Source organism: Peromyscus maniculatus, chromosome 2, assembly GCF_049852395.1.
Source record: "Peromyscus maniculatus bairdii isolate BWxNUB_F1_BW_parent chromosome 2, HU_Pman_BW_mat_3.1, whole genome shotgun sequence".
Classification (NCBI taxonomy): Eukaryota; Metazoa; Chordata; class Mammalia; order Rodentia; family Cricetidae; genus Peromyscus; species Peromyscus maniculatus.
In genome coordinates, this window is record NC_134853.1 from 151,013,632 (window position 1) to 151,031,336 (window position 17,705).

The window sequence follows — 17,705 nt, forward strand, 5'->3', positions numbered from 1 at the left end:
CCTGCTTGCTATGGGAGACCAGATCACCCGTGGGAGGGCCTTAGGAGGAGTAGAAAGGTGACATATGAGACAGGATGGGAAACCGAGTGACTTGTGCTGTGTAGATGTGTCTGGTGGGATGGCTTAGAAGATGTGGTGCACACACCTTCGGTTGGTTCTTGTGGGTAGGGGGTGGGGCTTGGCTTGACTACCCTTCTGGGTACTTCTGGGCATGTCCAAACCACATGAAATAACAGCAACACCTAACACCAAACCAAGGCAGAGGGAGGAAGTGTTGGGTCACTGCAGGGCTGCTGCATGTCCTGAGGTGACAGGGTTGTCCTGGGCAGGGAACAGCATCTGAAGGTTTCCAGGCAGGCAGAGCGGTACTCCCTCCATTATACGGGCTCACACATACAGAGAGAGCTTGAGTTGATGGTTTATGGTTCAGCCACCTGCAAGGCTACCTTGGTTCTCAGAAGGCCATGCCAGCTATCAGTCATGCTTGCTTCTCCAACAGATAGGCTGATGTGGAAGTGAGACGCTCAGAGACCTCTGCTGGATGCCTCACGGCTGAGGCACATGAGCAGGCGCAGACCGAGGAAGGCACAGGTACTTGCTACTCCAGAGGCCCCTGCCCTTGTCCTTGGCAACCAGGGAAGAGGTCCTGGAGAAAGCGGTGTTCGGTGAGAGCTGGCACACTTGAGGATAAAATAAATGCAGCATTTGTTCCCTACATCTGGGGGCGGGCGGGCGGGTTCAGGTATTCACAGCTCCGGGACAGCAAGGGAGTGGCTGGCACCCGCTCTTCCATCCAGGAGGGCTTGTCATCTCGGTTACAGGAAGCCGTGGCTATACCACATCTTACAACCACTAAGTGAAAGGTCCAGGAAGCGGTGTCCCCAGAGGTGGTTGCCCCACAGATAGGTCTGCTGTGAGAAGACAGCAACGGAGAACAGGCAGATAAGACTTGTTCCTTTGGGTTGGGCGCCTACAGGTCACGAAGAGATTAAGTTTGTCATTAAAAGGAGGAATCTCCTGGAGCAGCTCACAGTGGCAAGCTGGAGAGGACTTGAGGGGAAGATGAGGGGTCAGGAGCAGCAGCCCCAGACGGCTGGTGGTGAGGGTCATACCCAGGAATACTCTGCCTGGAGCATGGGGACCAGGGAGGCAGGATCAGTTCTTCAAGTCACCTTCAGCTCTTTGGGTTTCAGTAAGGACATGGTATTTTCTAGAAGGAACAGTCCATTTCCTCTCTGCCAGTTTGGTCATACACTGGCCTACATGAGCAGCCATGACTCGCACCCTGGCCGTGACTGCCCAGAACAGCTAGAGAGAGGGTGCCTTGAGCACTGAGTTGAGGTCTCACAGCCAAGTCTGGCCTCTAGGGCAGGAGCTCTGTAGCCGCTGGTCCCCCAGAGAGGGAAAGGGAGCTCCAGGCACCAGAGGCTCCTTGGAGGTTTGCTGAAAGGGCTGTGGCACTCCTGTGGCTTGCTGTGATTCACAAAGCCACCACCCCACACCCTCCATGACAGCTAACTGCTGCCAAGGCCTCCCTGGGCAGAGGTACAGTGAACAGCCAGTGAGCTAGGGTGAGGATCTTGGCATTTGAGTCAGTAATGATGTCAACGACGCCTCAGCTTCCTCTGGTGAAGAAGAGATTGCCCCTTGAAAGGCAACATGCAGGCAACTAGTCATGCCTTTGGCAGTCTAGTCAGCTATTTGGTGAAGAGGTAGGAGGAAAGAGGGGGTAAATTTCAGTGCAGAAGTTGGAACTTCAGACAAGTCCTTGGCTCTTGTGGGAGCTGTGGTCTGTTGCTTCCATTAGACTAAGAGCTCTTCAGAAGGCAGGCATGTGTTGTGGAATATTATTTTAAATGTGTTACATTTGTTTATGCTGTGGAATGTTTGTTTAATGATGCAAAGATGTGTTGCTCCCCATCCCCCCCCCCCACACACACACACAGGGTTTCTCTGTTGTAGCTTTGTGCCTTTCCTGGATCTCACTCTGTAGCCCAGGCTGCCCTCAGACTCACAGAGATCTGCCTGGCTCTGCCTCCCGAGTGCTGGAATTAAAGGCGTGCGCTACCGCTGGGCTGTGTTGCATGCTTTTATGTTGCATTTGTTTAACTCTGTGAAGCTGTGCTACTTTGCCTGTCTAAAACACGTGATTGGTCTAATAAAGAGCTGAACAGCCAATAGCTAGGCAGGAGAGGATAGGAGAAAAGGATAGGAGGAGATATAGAACAAAGAAAGGTAAAAGCTCAGAGGCATAAGATAGATAATTTAAGTTAGAAAAGCTAGCTATAAACAAGCCAAGCTAAGGCCAAGCATTCATAAGTAAGAATAAGTCTGTGTATATTTATTTGGGATCCGGGTGGTGGGTCCCCAAGGAATAAGAGTAAAACAAAACAAAAGACTACAGGCATGTCTCCCAACAGGCTAGGCATCCCCAAAGGTAAGATTATCAATCTTCCTTGCTAAGAATGGCTATGGTATCTGTGATCCTTGGTGTGTCCCCTCAGACAAGTGTCTTCTGTAGTCAGCTTTGGGGCTTTTCTATCGTGGGGCTCGCTGGATTTGAGTCCATCTTGTTGAAGTTTGGGCTCCTGAGGACAATGCTGGAACCTTCCATAGGTTGGGCCCTTGTCCTCCGACAAGGAGTAGGATTCTTTAATTTTCTGCTTTCCCAGGCCTGGCTCTTCCTGAGGGGCTCAGCTTTAGGAGGGCCCAGTGTTGGCTGAACTGAGTCTGCTTGGGTGTGAGCATTTCTGGTGACCTTGGGGTTGGGCTCCACCCAAGGAGGTAGCTTCCTGGCCTCAGGTGCCCTGCTTGTTCAACAGAGCCGGCAGGCAAGCTTCCCTGAATTCCCGCTGACGTCCCTGAACACCGGGGATTGGAGGGCAGAACGGAGTGAGTCATACTTCTGGGTCTGGGCCTGACTTTGGCTTACTTCTCCGTCATTCTCTACCCTGCTTCCTGAGCTCTGAGGAATCCTCAAGGAAACATGCTCTCAAGGAAACGGGCTCTCGGCGGCTCCCTGACCCCAGCTCTGTCACCTCTTGGGCCAGCATCCTCACCGCGGCTCAGGTAAGAAGCAGATGGTCTGAATGAGATTCAGGTGTGTCTGTGTGTCTGACCCAAAGAACCACTTGGGCTTTGGATGGGTCTTCAGAGCTAGGTTATGTCTAATTTACCCTCACTAGTCCCCCTGATGGACACACACACACACACACACACACCACATCCCACATCCTCTCAACCCTCAGATCTTTGGCAATGAACACACAACTTTCTCTCATACACATCATACAAAATGCAGCCTCAGCTGTGTGTGGGCCCAAGTCTGAAGTTGATAGAGGCAGGAGGATCAGGAGCTCAAGGTCATGCCCAGCTCTGTAGCAATTGTGAGGTCACTGAGCTACATGAGTATTTAAAAAAAAAAATCAGGGCCGGAGAGATGGGTGGTTCAGTGGTTAGGAGCAAATACTGCTCTTGAAGAGGACCTGAGTTCAGTTCCCAGCACCCATGTCAGATGGCTGGCAGCTCCAGCTCTAGGGGAATCTGATGCTCTCTTCTAGCCTTTGAAGGCGCCTGTGCACACACACAGGTGGATCTCTGAGTTCAAGCCCAGCCTGATCTACAGAGAGAGCTCAGGACAGCCAGGGCTACACAGAGAAACTCTGTATTGAAAAACCAAAAATAAATACAGAAAAAGTAAAAGAAAACGCTGGGCTGGAGAGCTGGCTCAGCCTTAAGAGCACGTGCTGTTCCTGCAGAGGACCTGAGTTCAATTTCTAGCACCCATGTCAGGTGACTCACAAACACTTAGAACTGCAGGGGATCCGATATCCCTACACACACACACACACACACACACACACACACACACACACACACACACACACAGACTATACACACAAAACCATATGATTTAAAATAAATAGAATTTAAAAATAGCCAGGCTGTGATAATGCATGCTTTTAATCTCAGCACTCAGGAGGCAGAGGTGGACTGATCTCTGTGACCTTGAGTCTCTGTGACCTTGAGGCTAGCCTGGTCTAGAGAACTAATTCCAGGACAGACAGGGCTACCTACACAGAGAAACCCTGTCTCGAAACAACAACACACCCCCCGAAAACCAAAAACTTAAAAAAAAACCCATAACATCCCCCTATATCCTCACATACACATACAACACACCCTTGTCATGCACAGATAGATCTCATAACCACTCACTAGATACAACACACAAATTGTCATCAACTGGCACAATATCTCTGCTGATCGTTTGCCAGATCACATCTGAATGATGTAACTTTGTATTAAGATTTGATACCTTAGGGAGAAACTTATCATACCTCCTGGCATGTGCATGTTCATTCTTGAGGAAGTCGTTGGTTATTCTTGGACCTTTGTTTTTTCACTTGGGATTTAAGCAGTCAGCTTGTGAAGTTCCTTGGAAAATTCTCTTGGGATATGAATGTGCATGCACACACACACAGACACACCACTCATGTACATGTGTGTGCTCATGTGCAAACCCATGCACACACATACAGAAGCCAAAGAAGGATGTTAAGTGTCTTCCTCTACTACTCTCCAACTTATTTTATTTTATTTCAAGACAGATTTTCTCCGTGTAGTCCTGGCTGTCCTGAACTCTCTTTGGAGACCAGGCTGGCCTTGAACTCACAGAGATCTGCCTGGCTCTGCCTCCCGAGTGCTGGGATTAAAGTCATACAGCTGGGTAAATAGTTCTGAACTCAGTATGTAGTCAAGAATGACTTTGAACCCTGGATCGTCCTGTCTCCACCTTTCAAGTGCTGGGATTATACACGTGCGCCACATACCCAGGTGTGTTAGTTCTTGGGGCTGAAGCACATGTTAATGATGCTTTGGCCTGTAAGGAGCCATTTTAGCATTGATGAGCAATATCCCTGAGATCTGAACAGCAGCCAGGGGCTAGGCCAGCTACTCTGGAACTGGGGTTGGGCAGTGTGTGGAGAAGCCCTGCCCTCTTGGCTCTGTTTCGCCATGTGTCATTGTAAGACTGACCCTGGTCCTTTCTGGAATTCAGTTTCTCACAGTGTACAGGAAGGTGTTGGGTCCACTGGTCCCTGAGGGGCTTGTGTCCTTAGTGTCTGTCACAGGACCTGGTGCCGACTGCTCAGTGTATGCAGGTTAGCTGGCTGAATTAATGAATGCTCAGCAGAGGGAAACCAAAGCGAGGGGCTCCGGCTTCTCGCTCATTTGTGCGCTTGGAAGCCCTCACCCAACTCTCAGTCTCACACAGACTCACTGGTGTTCGACCCCAGCTGCCCACACCTCTTCACCCTCACTCCCATGACCTCACTTGCAGCTAGCCTCTGGCTCAGGGACTTGAGAAGTTCCCCTTCCTCCAGCCCTGTGGCTCCGTCCATCCGTCCGTGTTCCCACGGGTTTCTTGGACCCAATGCTTCTTGGTCACCGGGGATGCCCTGCCCAGTCTTAATGAGCAGGGCTGTACTTCCAGCTCTCTCCTCATCCTTTTCCTAGTCTAGCGGCCTCTCCCTTTCTCTCTTCTCTACAGAGGTACACACACTCATACGTTCATCCACGCACACTCGGCACACTCTGTCTATAGCTCATCCTTTTCTCCTGTCATCCCTTGGTCTCGTCCCTGTCCCATCTCATTCCTCTCATGCATTTCTGTTTGCATCCGTTATTCTCCCTCCATCTCTCTCTCCTGCCCTCTCCGTTCCTCCTGACTCACTCTCACCCTCCTCCTTGTGCTAACTGGTTATTTTTGTCATCTCTCTCTCTCTCTCTCTCTCTCTCTCTCTCTCTCTCTCTCTCTCCCTCCCCCTCCCTCACCTCCCTCCCCCCTCCCCTCCCCACACACCCTGGCCCAGTGGCTATAGCTTACACCCACTCTGCCCCTTGCTCGCTCTGCAGGAAGTCTCTGCAGTACTCTGGTCTGGCTGGCTCAGCTTGGAGGTTCCTGTGGCATCCGTTGGAGGGGCCCCGGGTCACTCTGTTTCCTCCCGGGGGGTGACTTGGCAGCAACACGCTCTCTGTTTCCTCACTTCTGCATTTGCCGGGCTACAACGGAGACTAGCTCTGGGGCTCAGACCCGGAGGGACTGCGGAGTCTGCGGAGTCTGCGGGTGAACAGTACAGGTGAGGAAGGTCCCAGTCCTGGCCGGGCAAGGGAGAACCCTACACAGACGTCTTCAGGAGGCCAAAGTCACGGGCCATACTAAAGCGGGCGGGTGGCTGGATTTTTAAAGACCCGTCCTGGCATCTTTCTCAGGCCAAGCTTCATGTTTAAAAAGAGCTTTTCTGCTGTGCAACAGGCCAGACCCGGGACCTTACATGCTTGGGCAGGGCTCTACCACGGAGCTCTGTTGTTAGCCCTCTTTTATTGTTATTACCGTTTATTTGCTGATTGTGTGTGTGTGTGTGTGTGTGTGTGTGTGTGTGTGTGTGTGTCACAGCGCACGTGTGTCGGTCAGAGGACAGCTTGTGGCAGTCAGTTCTCTTCTTCCCCCATCTACGTCCTGGAGATTGACTTTAGTTTTCAGGCTCAACAACAGGTGCCTTTACACTGAGTTATCCCATCAACCTCTGCTTTTTACATCACAGTCTTGCAAACTGCAGAGGCTAGCCTTGAACTCACTGTGTAGCACAGGCAGGCAAGTCTTGGGATTTTCTTTTCCCTTTTTAAAGATTTATTTTATGAGTATGAGTGTTTAGCCTGCATGTGTGTATGTTCACCATGTGTGTGCCTGGTGCCTTGGAGTTCAGAAGAAGGGGATCAGATCCCTAGAACTGGAGTTAGAGCTGGTTGTGAGCCACCGTGCAGGTGCTGGGAATAGAACCTGGGTCTTCTCCAAGGGCAGTCAATGCTCTAACCCCTGAGCCATCTCTCCAGTCCCAAGCTTTGGTTTTCAACCCTCTTGCAGTCTTCTGAGCTGTTGGCATGTCTGGCCTGTCGTCAGATCTGACATAGGAAGAGTTTCTTGGGGCGGAACATTCCAGGGACCTTGTCTTTTCTGAGACCAAGCTGGAGCCAGTGTGTCCTTCCTCACCGGGAGGCAATGGCAGGGATGAGAGGCAGCTACTTAGAGCTCCCTGAGCAGAATGCCATTTGTTTCACTCCCTGTGTGACCTGGGCGAAGTTGTTCACCCTCTCTGTGCCATCTCCCCGGCGGACTTTCCAGGGGGAGGGTGAGTGAAAGGGTCTGGGACAAGGTTGAGTACTCGGGGACCTCACTCACCTCTGCATTTCCCCAGAGGATGAGGACGAGAACTGGGTCACTGGTACAAAGAACTAGGCCCGCAAACAGTGGCTATGTTAAGTCTCAGGTGTCGGGGACAGAGCCTAGTGTGGTGCTGGCCATCCCTCACGGGCAGGAAGTGTCGGGGTGAGGTTGACAAGCCAGAGCTGCTGGGTGGGTCTTGTTCACTAATGAGGGATAAAGGACCAGGAGTTCTGCTCTAGATGGTCAAGTCCCAAAGAGTATGCTGGGGGCATTGGGGGAGCGTCTGCGAGAGAAGAGGGAATCCCTTCCTCTGGGTACCCAGAGAAAGAAAGGAGGTGACTGGCCTGGGCCTTCTGTGGCTTAAGTTTTGCTTATACTCTGGGGCCTTGGGCAATTGAGTGGCTTCACTTTTCTCCTTTGTGATTTAAAATTCTGACCTTGTAGGTTTGTGAAGAGGTGGACAAAGGCGTGGGATGTGCTTTGCCGACAATGGGGCAGTGTGAACATGGTGTCACCGGTGTCACCGTCACCGCCAGTGCTGATACCAGAGATATTACCGCGAATGCCCCAAGAGGAACGATGCGTTTGTTCCTGTGTCTTCTCACCCTTAGCAGGGTCTGGCATAACACGTGCTCCGGAAAGCACTGAGCTGGGTGTGGTGAGCACATCTCTGATACCAGCACTTGGGAGGCAGAGGCAGTAGGATCAGGAGTTCAAGGCTAGCCTTAGCTACATAGCAAGTTGAAGGCCAGCCTGGGCTACATGAGACTCCCAACACCTCCCCTCCCCAAATCATATGTACCAAGTAGATGGAAAAACAGTACCATCAAAACTGTGCTTGTTTGGGATGGACAGTGAGCCACAGGCCAGCTGTGCCCTTACATCAGTCACCTTGGGTCACTCCATCTGATCAGGGATGGCTTGGGCAAAGGATTCAGTCTCTGGCAGTGATGACTAAATGTGGCTGGCTCGTGGGTGAATTTCCCCTCCTGATTGTTGAGATGTGACGTGCCCCTGGCATGGCATCTGTTTTATTTTATTTTTTTGAATTAATTTTTACTTATCTTTGACAATTTCCCCTCCCTCTACTCCTCCTAGTTCCTCTCCATCTTTTTATATTTTTATGGGAATTAGAGACCTCCCCTCTCCTGGCCTGCAGACAAGGTCTTGTTGAAGGTCATTAACCCCATCCTTTTCCAAACAGGGCCTCTCAGTGAACGGAGCTTGGGCCCAGGATGGGAAGATGGCTGTGCTAGTCTGGGAGCCCTGCTGGGTGGACTCTGCAGACAGGAGTCTACAGCCAGAATCGAACCAGTTCCTAAGAGCAGGTGTTAGTTCCCCAGCACAATTGCCCTGAGCAACCACTTCTTTGAATGATGAGGGTGGGAGAGGCCTCTAATGACCCCCTTTACGGGGTTGGATGACCCTTTCACAGGGGTCACCTAAGACCATCGGAAAACACAGATATGTACATTTCAATTCATAACAGTAGAAAGATTGCAGTTATGAAGTAGCAATGAAAATAATTTTATGGTTGGGGGGTGGTCACCACAACAGGAGGAACTGTATTACAGGGTCACAGCATTAGGAGGGCTGAGACCACAGTGCTAGTGTGTGTATTTGTGGGTGGGTGTTCAGTGGGGATCTTCCATCAGCTTTGGAGAAGACTTCAGCTGGCTGATCTAGGAAATATGTCAGTAATTTGCGCGAAGCCCTTTCCAGCTCATAAAGCCCGTTTCCGTTTACCAAGCGTGTTAACTGTCTCCCAAACATCTCACCTTCCACCTCCTGTGACCTCACTCCCCCTTTACAGCCCTGCTTTGAGGCTGGCAGGACACCCCAGTTTACAGATAAAAACTCCCGAGACTCCGAATGGGGGAGAGATTCTCTCAGGGTGGGTAGCACCACTGAGCCCAGAGTCCTGCCTCCTTGACTCCAACCACGCCCCCTCTGGTCACCCTGGAGGCTTCTTGGCTGGTGGGGGGTCCTGTGGGGGGCCCTGTGGCTTTGCTGCTTCTTACTAGGGCGGGCCCCGCGAGGACAGTGAGGGGAGCAGCACCTTGACCATTAAAACTACCGACCCCAGTCTGAACCTTGAAAATACCGACTGCGTCTTGCCCAGCCAATCTGACACGGCTTTGCTGGCAAAAAAGCCAAAGCCTGGCGACCACATGCTCCCAGCTGTTGACCATCAGATTACCACAGGCCCTTCAACACTGAAGCAGGGGGCTCCAGACAGCTAGTCTGGACGCCATGTTGGCACTCCAGACAACCTTGGGATCTTTGTGACAATAAAGAAATCCCTACCAATTGCGGTGAAAGAGCGGGGCCATGTCCAAAACAGAGAAGAAGGGACTCCAAGGTTCCTGGAAACCTCCTTCCTGGAAGGTTTTGATGGCTACAGATGCCCACCCACCCAGCAAACACTCAGGCTCCAAGTCTGCTGGGAGAGACAGTCCCTTTAGAGTGTGAATGCCCCTTCTCCACTGGCCATTGCATACAAATTCCTTTCTGCTCCTAGAACAATCTAGTAATTTGTGAATGGTATTGTGTGGAGGGAGTTTGTCAGTTTGGTAACAAGACCCTATAGAAAGATTTTGATTTATTTTATTTTATTTCATTTTATTTATTTATTTATTTATTTTTGGTTTTCCGAGACAGGGTTTCTCTTGTGTAGCTTTGCGCCTTTCCTGGATCTCACTTGGTAGCCCAGGCTGGCCTCGAACTCACAGAGATCCGCCTGCCTCTGCCTCCCGAGTGCTGGGATTAAAGGCGTGCGCCACCACCGCCCGGCTTATTTATTTATTTATTAATTATTTTTGAGACAAGGTCTTGTGCAATCTAGGCTGGCCTCCGACTTGCTATGTAGATCAGGCTGGGACTTGAACTCTTGATCCTCCTGCCTCCATCCCCCAAGTGCTGGGGTTATAGGTGTGCACCACCACCGCCCGGCTCATAGACACGTTTTAATTCACATCATGTGGCATATGAAGAAAAGAAATTTAGCCAGGCATGGTAGGCCACATCTGAAATCCCACCACTTTGGAGGCTGAGGCAGGAGGATTGCTGTGAGTTTGAGACCAGCCTGAGATATAGAGGGAGACCCTGTCACAGTGAATACATAAACAAACAAACAGGAAAAAAAAGAGGAAAGAAAATCGAAAGGGAAGCTGGGGGTGATAGCTCAGCCGAGTCAAAGGTTTATCTTGCACGCATGAGAACCTGAACTTGGTCTTCATGAAGAAAAGCCAGTCACGGGGCACATGCTTATAATCCCAGCTCTGGAGAGAGCCACAACTGTCTTTGGGGCTCACGGGTGAGTTGGCCTAGACTAGTCAGTGAGAGAACCTGTCTCAAAAGACAAGGCAGACTGAACCTGAGGAACAACACTCAGAGCAGCTGACCTCTGACACACACACACATACACACACACACACACACACACACACACACACACACTTTAAAAAAAAAGATTTATTTATTTATTATGTATACAATGTTCTGCCTGTATGTATGCCTGCACGCCAGAAGAGGACACCAGATCTCATTATAGATGGTCGTGAGTCACCATGTGGTTGCTGGGAATTGAACTCAGGACCTCTGGAAGAGCAGCCAGTGCTCTTAACCTCTGAACCATCTCTCCAGCTCCACAGTCCCTACACTTTCATATACACATGCGCAGTCATGAAACAAGGTAGGGTCCCCAGCAAACAGGAGAATTGGCTAATTCTGGCCCTAGCCCTGGGATTTTTGTCCTTAACAAAGATCCTTGGTCAGATTTGACTGAGGAAGACCCCCTGAAATCCTGACTACAGACATGGATAAATAAACCTAAAGTAGCTACACTACAGACATGGATAAATAAACCTAAAGTAACTACAAGACACATGACATATATTTTACCTGCTCAGATATTAAAAAAAAATATCTTTAACCGGCTTGTGTACAATGCACAGTTTATATTTGTATTAATACAGATATGTATGTTACCTTTAAAAATTTGTATATTTTCAGAACAAGGGGACCAGACACCAACAAAAATGGCCCAGATGATCCAACATCAAAAATAGCTTCAAGGCTGCTGGCTGAGATAATCCAGCCTCACAGACTACTCCAGTCAGGACTTGACCATAATCCTAAATTTTCTCAGAGTCCCCCAAAGATTACCAGCACCTCCAATTAGCAGGAAGTAGTCTAGAAATCTAATCCCACATTCCCAAAAATAGATTATGGATGTTTATATTTGTTTAGGGAGTTGGTTACAATTTGTTATTGGTCATAGTCAATCTCTTTCTAAAAGAAGAAAGGGGGATATGATATAGAAATGTATGATAGAGAAATAATAGGTTAAAAGGGTAGATTATTGAATCTACTTTAATCTAAAAAACAACTGTTAATCTTACATTTTTTACATTGGTATGCATTTTGGTTTATTGATACAAATTTAAAGTCAATTTTGTTACACTGTATGTATATTTCTACTTGTATTTAAGATGTTTATGTAACTCATTTAAAAATGTAATGTATAATTAAGGAACACAGATTAATAGTCATCTATAATAGTCAAACTTATAATCATGTTAGTTAGTTTTTCTAGGTATATATAGATATAATTCAGATAGATAGGTAATCTTCAAACACTTCAAAGATCTACAGAATATGGTATTTAAAATGTCTTAATAATTTGAACTGTTCATGACAACGAGACACATCTGTTCCTGGCAGCACCAATTTACTTCATAAAAGGATGATGGGCATCAAAGAAACTCCATAGGAATTTGCTTTCATTATGGCAAGATTAGCCTTTTGGGCAAGAAACTGCTTTTGCCTTAACTGCTTGACTGTATGTTGTATAATCTGGCCATGCAGGACCCACAGGAAAGTGACTGCTGAGCTTTGCCAAAACAAGGTGGGATGGTCCTTCAGGATTCCTGCTTCACAGAAAAGTCTGCCAGAGACTCTAGGCCTGCAGGCTGCAGATGGATGTCCCAATGTTGCAGAGGAACTTTGGGTGACTGTCCAGGCAGCCAGTTGTCTCTGTCATTTCTAGAATTTTAGAAGTTGCTTACAATGCACTTCCTGTTTACTCAGATAATATTATATCCTTCTGAGGTCTTTGATGGAGTTGAAGGCTAGTTAGTTATAATTATAGTTTTCCTTAGTTATGATAAAAGATAAATTATATATGAAACTTTAGACTCACAAAGATAGGATAGATGATAGAGTATTTTCTTTAATTTTGCCAAATACAAATAGACTAAATATTGTAACTATAATTCTTGCTTGATAACTGTTTTCTTATATGTAATTTTACTATGTTAAAGTTAAAAACCTTCCTTATTGATTAGATAGAAAAGGGGAAATGCTGTGGGATGTCTTCCTGTACACTGTGAATTTGTATTGTTTCCATTGGTTAATAAATAAAGCTGCTTTGGCTTATGGCAAGGCAGGATAAGAGCCAGGTGGGAAATCCAATCAGAGATACAGAGAGAAGAAGGATGGAGTCAGGTTGTCATCTAGCCACCCAAGGAGCAAGATGCCAACAGACCGGTAATGCCACAGCCATGTGGCAAAATATAGATTAATAGAAATGGGTTAATTTAAGTTGTAAGAGTTAGTTAGTAATAAGCCTGAGCAATAGGCCAATCATTTATAAGTAATATTAAGCCTCTGAATGATAATTTACAAGTGGCTGTGGGACAGGACAGGACAGGACAGAAAAGCCTTGGCTAGCTCAGTCAGTAGAGCATGAGACTCTTAATCTCAGGGTCGTGGGTTTGTGGCCCATGTTGGGTGCCATTTGTAAATGGTGGCTTTTCTCTGTCCCGCCTGATTCTTAATGGGTATTTGAACACTTCCCAGGCCTTAGGGTAGATCTGTGAGTGTGTGAGGAGTTAGTCAAGGGAGTCAAGGCCCCTCCCAGCAGGGGCCACAGCATAGCTTAGGAGAGTCCCAGCCTGTCATTTCCCAGCTTTGTGAAAATAGACTGATCTGTTTTCTTTCCTAATCTCATATTCTCTCCTGAAATAATAAGCATCTCATCTAGAAAAAAAAATTAGTATAATGAGTATAAACCTATTTTACAAAGCTGATTTGCAGAAGATATATGATTCCAACTAAACACTAATGCCTCAGATATCCCTAGTGAAGGGCGTCTGGTGTCCTGGATTGAGGTGGGCAGACTCAGGGTCTGCTCCAACACTTTCAACCAAGCAAGGGGTAACTGATTCCAAGTGGTGGTGCCTGTATGGAAGGTCTGTGCTTTTCCTCTCTATGCAGTGTCTAGTCCTCGCCCTGTTGGTGAATGCACCTTCAGGCCTGAGCGTCTGCAAGGAGCCGCAAGATTTGTGAGTGAAGTTGCGCGTGTCTGATTCACAGTTTATAAATATTTAGACATTTCTACTCTTGCCCTCAACTGACTTCACAAAACAACGAGCTGGCCTGACAGTGAACTCAGTTTTACAGCCCGGTGTCTATGCTGGGGCATTAACTGGCACATTCTTTCTTCTGGCCAGTTCCTGCCGGTGCCTCCCCTCTCACTGTCCTGGTGGGGAAGGAACCCTTTTCTCAGGTTCCCTGAGGGCTGCCAGTGTTTCCAGTGGGTACCGGGTAAAGATACAAATGGCAAGATTCTTCTGTTTTCAAGAACATTTATGATTTACCCCACCCCCATCTAAGCACTGGGCCTGGGCAGTTACTCAGCTTTGACCCTTCAGGGAACTGTGCCAAGGTTAAACTGAGTGGTTCAAGCCTCCTTCTCCTTCTAAGTATCTGTGCTCTCTCTCCCAGCTTGCATTTTCAAATTAAATTTTAAAAAATTTTAACTGAAAGATTTATTTGCCACACTGCAAGAGGCAGCGGACTGGGCCCTGCCAGGAGCCCTGTCCACAGACTAAGGCTGAGATGACTTCCTGAGCTGTTGAAAGCTGTGCTGGCATGAACTAGAGACTGTCTGAAGCTGGGAAGAGCTGGTATGTGGACCAGAGTCCCCGGGTCTGTGGATACCCGCATTTCTTCCTCTGGCTCCAAACAGATGAGGCATCTGGGAGAGGAAGGACGGCCTGACCAACTGGGCTCAGGCCTGGTTTTAGCCAGTTTGTACTATCCCGTTTGTACTACCATCGGTGGGGCTTGTTAGAAGCATGAGATTTATTTATTTTTGCTGTTTTGAAGCAGGGTCTTTCTCTAAATAGCCCTGGCTGTCCTAGAACTTACTATGTAGAACGGGCTGGCCTCGAACTCACAGAGAACCACCTGCCTCTGCCTCTCTAGTGCTGGGATTAAAGGCGTGTGCACTATTCCCAGTGAGTTTTTTTTTTTTTAAGACAGGTTTCCTAGCCCAGGATGGCCTCTAACTTGCTATGTAGCTAAGGATGACCCTGAGCTTCTCTGATTCTCCTGCCTCTGCCTCCCAAGTGTGGGGATTACAGGTGTGTATCACCATGCCTACGTTGATGTGGTGCTGGAGATCAAATCTAAGGTTTCCCATATCAAATCCGCAGCACCCCACTGACTGAGCTATAGCCTGAGTTCCCACTGTGAGATTTTTTTCACATGAAGGGACAGAGGCTCTGAGAATCACATCACTTGCCTAAAGCCATTTAGCAAGTAAAGAAATGATGAACCGCCAGGCGGTGGCGGCGCACACCTTTAATCCCAGCATGCGGGAGGCAGAGGCAGGCAGATCTATGTGAGTTCGAGGCCAGCCTGGGCTAAAGAGTGAGTTCCAGGAAAGGCACCAAAGCTACACAGAGAAACCCTGTCTTGAAAAATCAAAACAGAAAAAGAAAAAAGAAATGATGAACCAGACGCAAATGGTGTCTTTGTGGTTGGAGAAACCCCCTTCTTCCCATTTCATTTTACCATCAGTTGCCTCCCCAGAAAAACCAGACACTTTTTTCTTTGACATTTACCTTGAAATCGTTGTCAGTGGCTTGGTGGTTCGTTTATTCATTTCCTGGCTGCAGACACTTTGAGTAAAGACATGAAAATGATTCCGTCTCTGCTCTCAGTGAGGAAACAGCATAGAAATCAATATCTGAAGGAGACATGGTGGCGTGCAGCTTTAACTCCAGTCTCGGGAGGTAGAGGCAGGAGGATCTCTGTAGGCCAGCTTGGTCTACAGAGCGAGTAGTTCTAGGACAGCCAGAGCTACATAGAGAAGCCCTGTCTTAAAACAAAACCAAACACGCAATCAATATTTAAAGCATATGGTGAGTGGGGCATGGTATTGTAGGCCTGTGGTCCCAGCAAGTCAGAATCCCAAGTTCAGTGCCTGGACACCTTAGTGGGACCAAAAGAGCTAAAGAGAAGTTGGGGCACAGCTCAGAGGTAGAGTGCTTGGTTAGCACTCGCAAGGTCCTGGATTTCACCCCAACTATGGACAAACAATTGCACTGAAGTATTATTTAGGTCCGTACACAAAGTTTCAGTGCGTCCTTTGGCACATCCAGTGTGTGCCTCACTCACTGAGCCTGAGGCTTTCTCAGTAGACCTGGGCAGGCATGTCACAGGGCAGGGCTCACAAGGTCCTGAGCTAGCCCTCTGACTGGAGACTTTTCTAGAGACAGTCACCATTGTCCCACTTACTGGAGCCCAGACCCAAAAGAACAAAGATACTTCCTGTGTGGGTGGTGGACACGGAACGACTTCTCTACAGATGCAAAATGCCAAGAGCTGCCCAGCTGTGGAGTGCTCCCATTCGCTGCCCTTCCCAGATAAAGCCAGACCAAAGATGCTTCCCACCTCAGGAGCCACACAGTCAGGGGGTCCAGCAGGACAGAGGAAAGGTTCAGACAAAGGGCCATCTTGACCCCAAAGGAGAGGGGCTGAGACTATGAACCAGGGCTATGCACATTTTCTGGTCTCTGGTACGTCTTTATTGATTGGAGAGCAATAGGTTATACCTACCACTGTTTAGTACACGGGCTGGGACACCGCTTATCATTAGAGATCTTTGCCTAGCGTGTCTAAGACCCCAGGTCTGAGCTCCAGTACTGGGTGAAAAAAAATTACAGCTAAGACTTTCTAAAACAACTCAAAAAACCAAACCATACCCAAACTATTCTATCTTAACATAAATAATGCGTTTTTACAGAAAACTGGATTTCCTGAAACAGACAGTGTAGGGGGAAGAGCGGCATTGTTTACAAAGCTCTTTAATGTTGAATTAAATAAGAGACAGCTGGGGTTTCATAACCACTTCCACATTCACGGTGTGGTGACAAGCGGCTTTGCTGGTAGGAAACGGTTGGTACACAGATGCGTGCTGGTAAAAGGAGGTATTTTGTTTTTTTTTTCCTTTCTTGTGCTCGCCATGGAACTCAGGGCCTGGCACACACAGGGTGACTGCTCTACCCCTGAGCTCAGAGGGATCTTTCAGATAACTGAAGATTTTTTTCTTTGACTTTAAAAATATTTTTTATTAAGTCATGTATGTGGTGGTATACACCTTTAATCCCAGCACTCTGGAGGCAGAGGCAGGCAGATAGATCTCTATGAATTTGAGACTAGCCTGGTCTACAGAGCGAGTTCTAGGACAGCCAGGGGTACACAGAGAAACTTTGTCTCAGAAAAAATATTACAGTATTTCGTGCATGTTTTTTAATGCATTTTGACCATATTCACCCCATTACCGTCTTCCTTCCATTAATCTGCTCTCCATCCCAATTAGTCTCCTGAAAGCATGTGTCTGTTTTCTGTTTGTTTTGTTTCTTTGATAAGCCAGTGACTTTCATTAGGGTTGCTCACAGGAACATGCAAGGGTGAAGATTTATTTATTTATAGGAGCATGGGTGACCTTAGCTTGTTTTTTATACTTTGAGCATGCTCCTGTGTATGTGTGTGTGTGTATGTGTGTGTGTGTGTATGTGTGTGTGTGTGTGTGTGTGTGTGTGTGTGTGTGTGTGTGTGTGTGTACATAGTATTGTGCACATGTGTGCGGGTGTACTCACCTGTGTATATTCAGAGCAGAATGTTGGGGTCTTCTATCATTTCTTACAAAACCTGGAGACACTTTTTTTTCCTGTTGTTTTCAGCTCTTCTGGCAACCAGCAAGCCCAGCAATCTCCCTGTCTCCAACCCTCACTGTTGGTATTACAGGCTTGCACAGAAGGACCATACCAAGCCTTTTCATGGGTGCTAGAATCCAAACTTACATTCTCATGCTGCAGCAGTAAGCACTCTTAGCCACTCTTAACAGCTCCTTTGTTTTGCTTTGGGTCAGGGTCCCACTGTGTAGTCCTGGCTGGCCTTGAACTTGGAGCAGGTCTAGGCATGTGCCATTACTCCAACTAGCTCATCCTCGACAATGTATCAAAAATCATAAAAGTAGTTTCTTAATTTTTCTCTTTGAGAAAGGATCACATGTGGCCCAGTCTGGCCTTGAACTTGCTTTGTGGTACCTTAATCTATACCTTGCCACGTGGCTTGTGGCTTACTGGTACTTTACATCCTACTCCTCATTGCAGCGGCTGGCAGA

General features: G+C 47.9%; 1 protein-coding gene across 2 annotated transcripts in view; it reads left to right on the forward strand.

The window, feature by feature from the left end:
- The first annotated feature begins 1,537 nt into the window (after nt 1–1,537).
- Ptafr (platelet activating factor receptor) overlaps nt 1,538–17,705 on the forward strand; it is a 29,054-nt gene continuing 12,886 nt past the window's right edge. The window contains exons 1-2 of one of the 2 annotated variants that reach the window (XM_076565320.1): nt 1,538–1,712; nt 2,823–3,069. The gene's annotated coding sequence lies outside the window, so the exon portion shown is untranslated. Of the gene's footprint in view, nt 1,713–2,822; nt 3,070–6,000; nt 6,141–17,705 lie in introns of those variants that run through there. The other variant, XM_015994484.3, reaches the window with a different exon arrangement.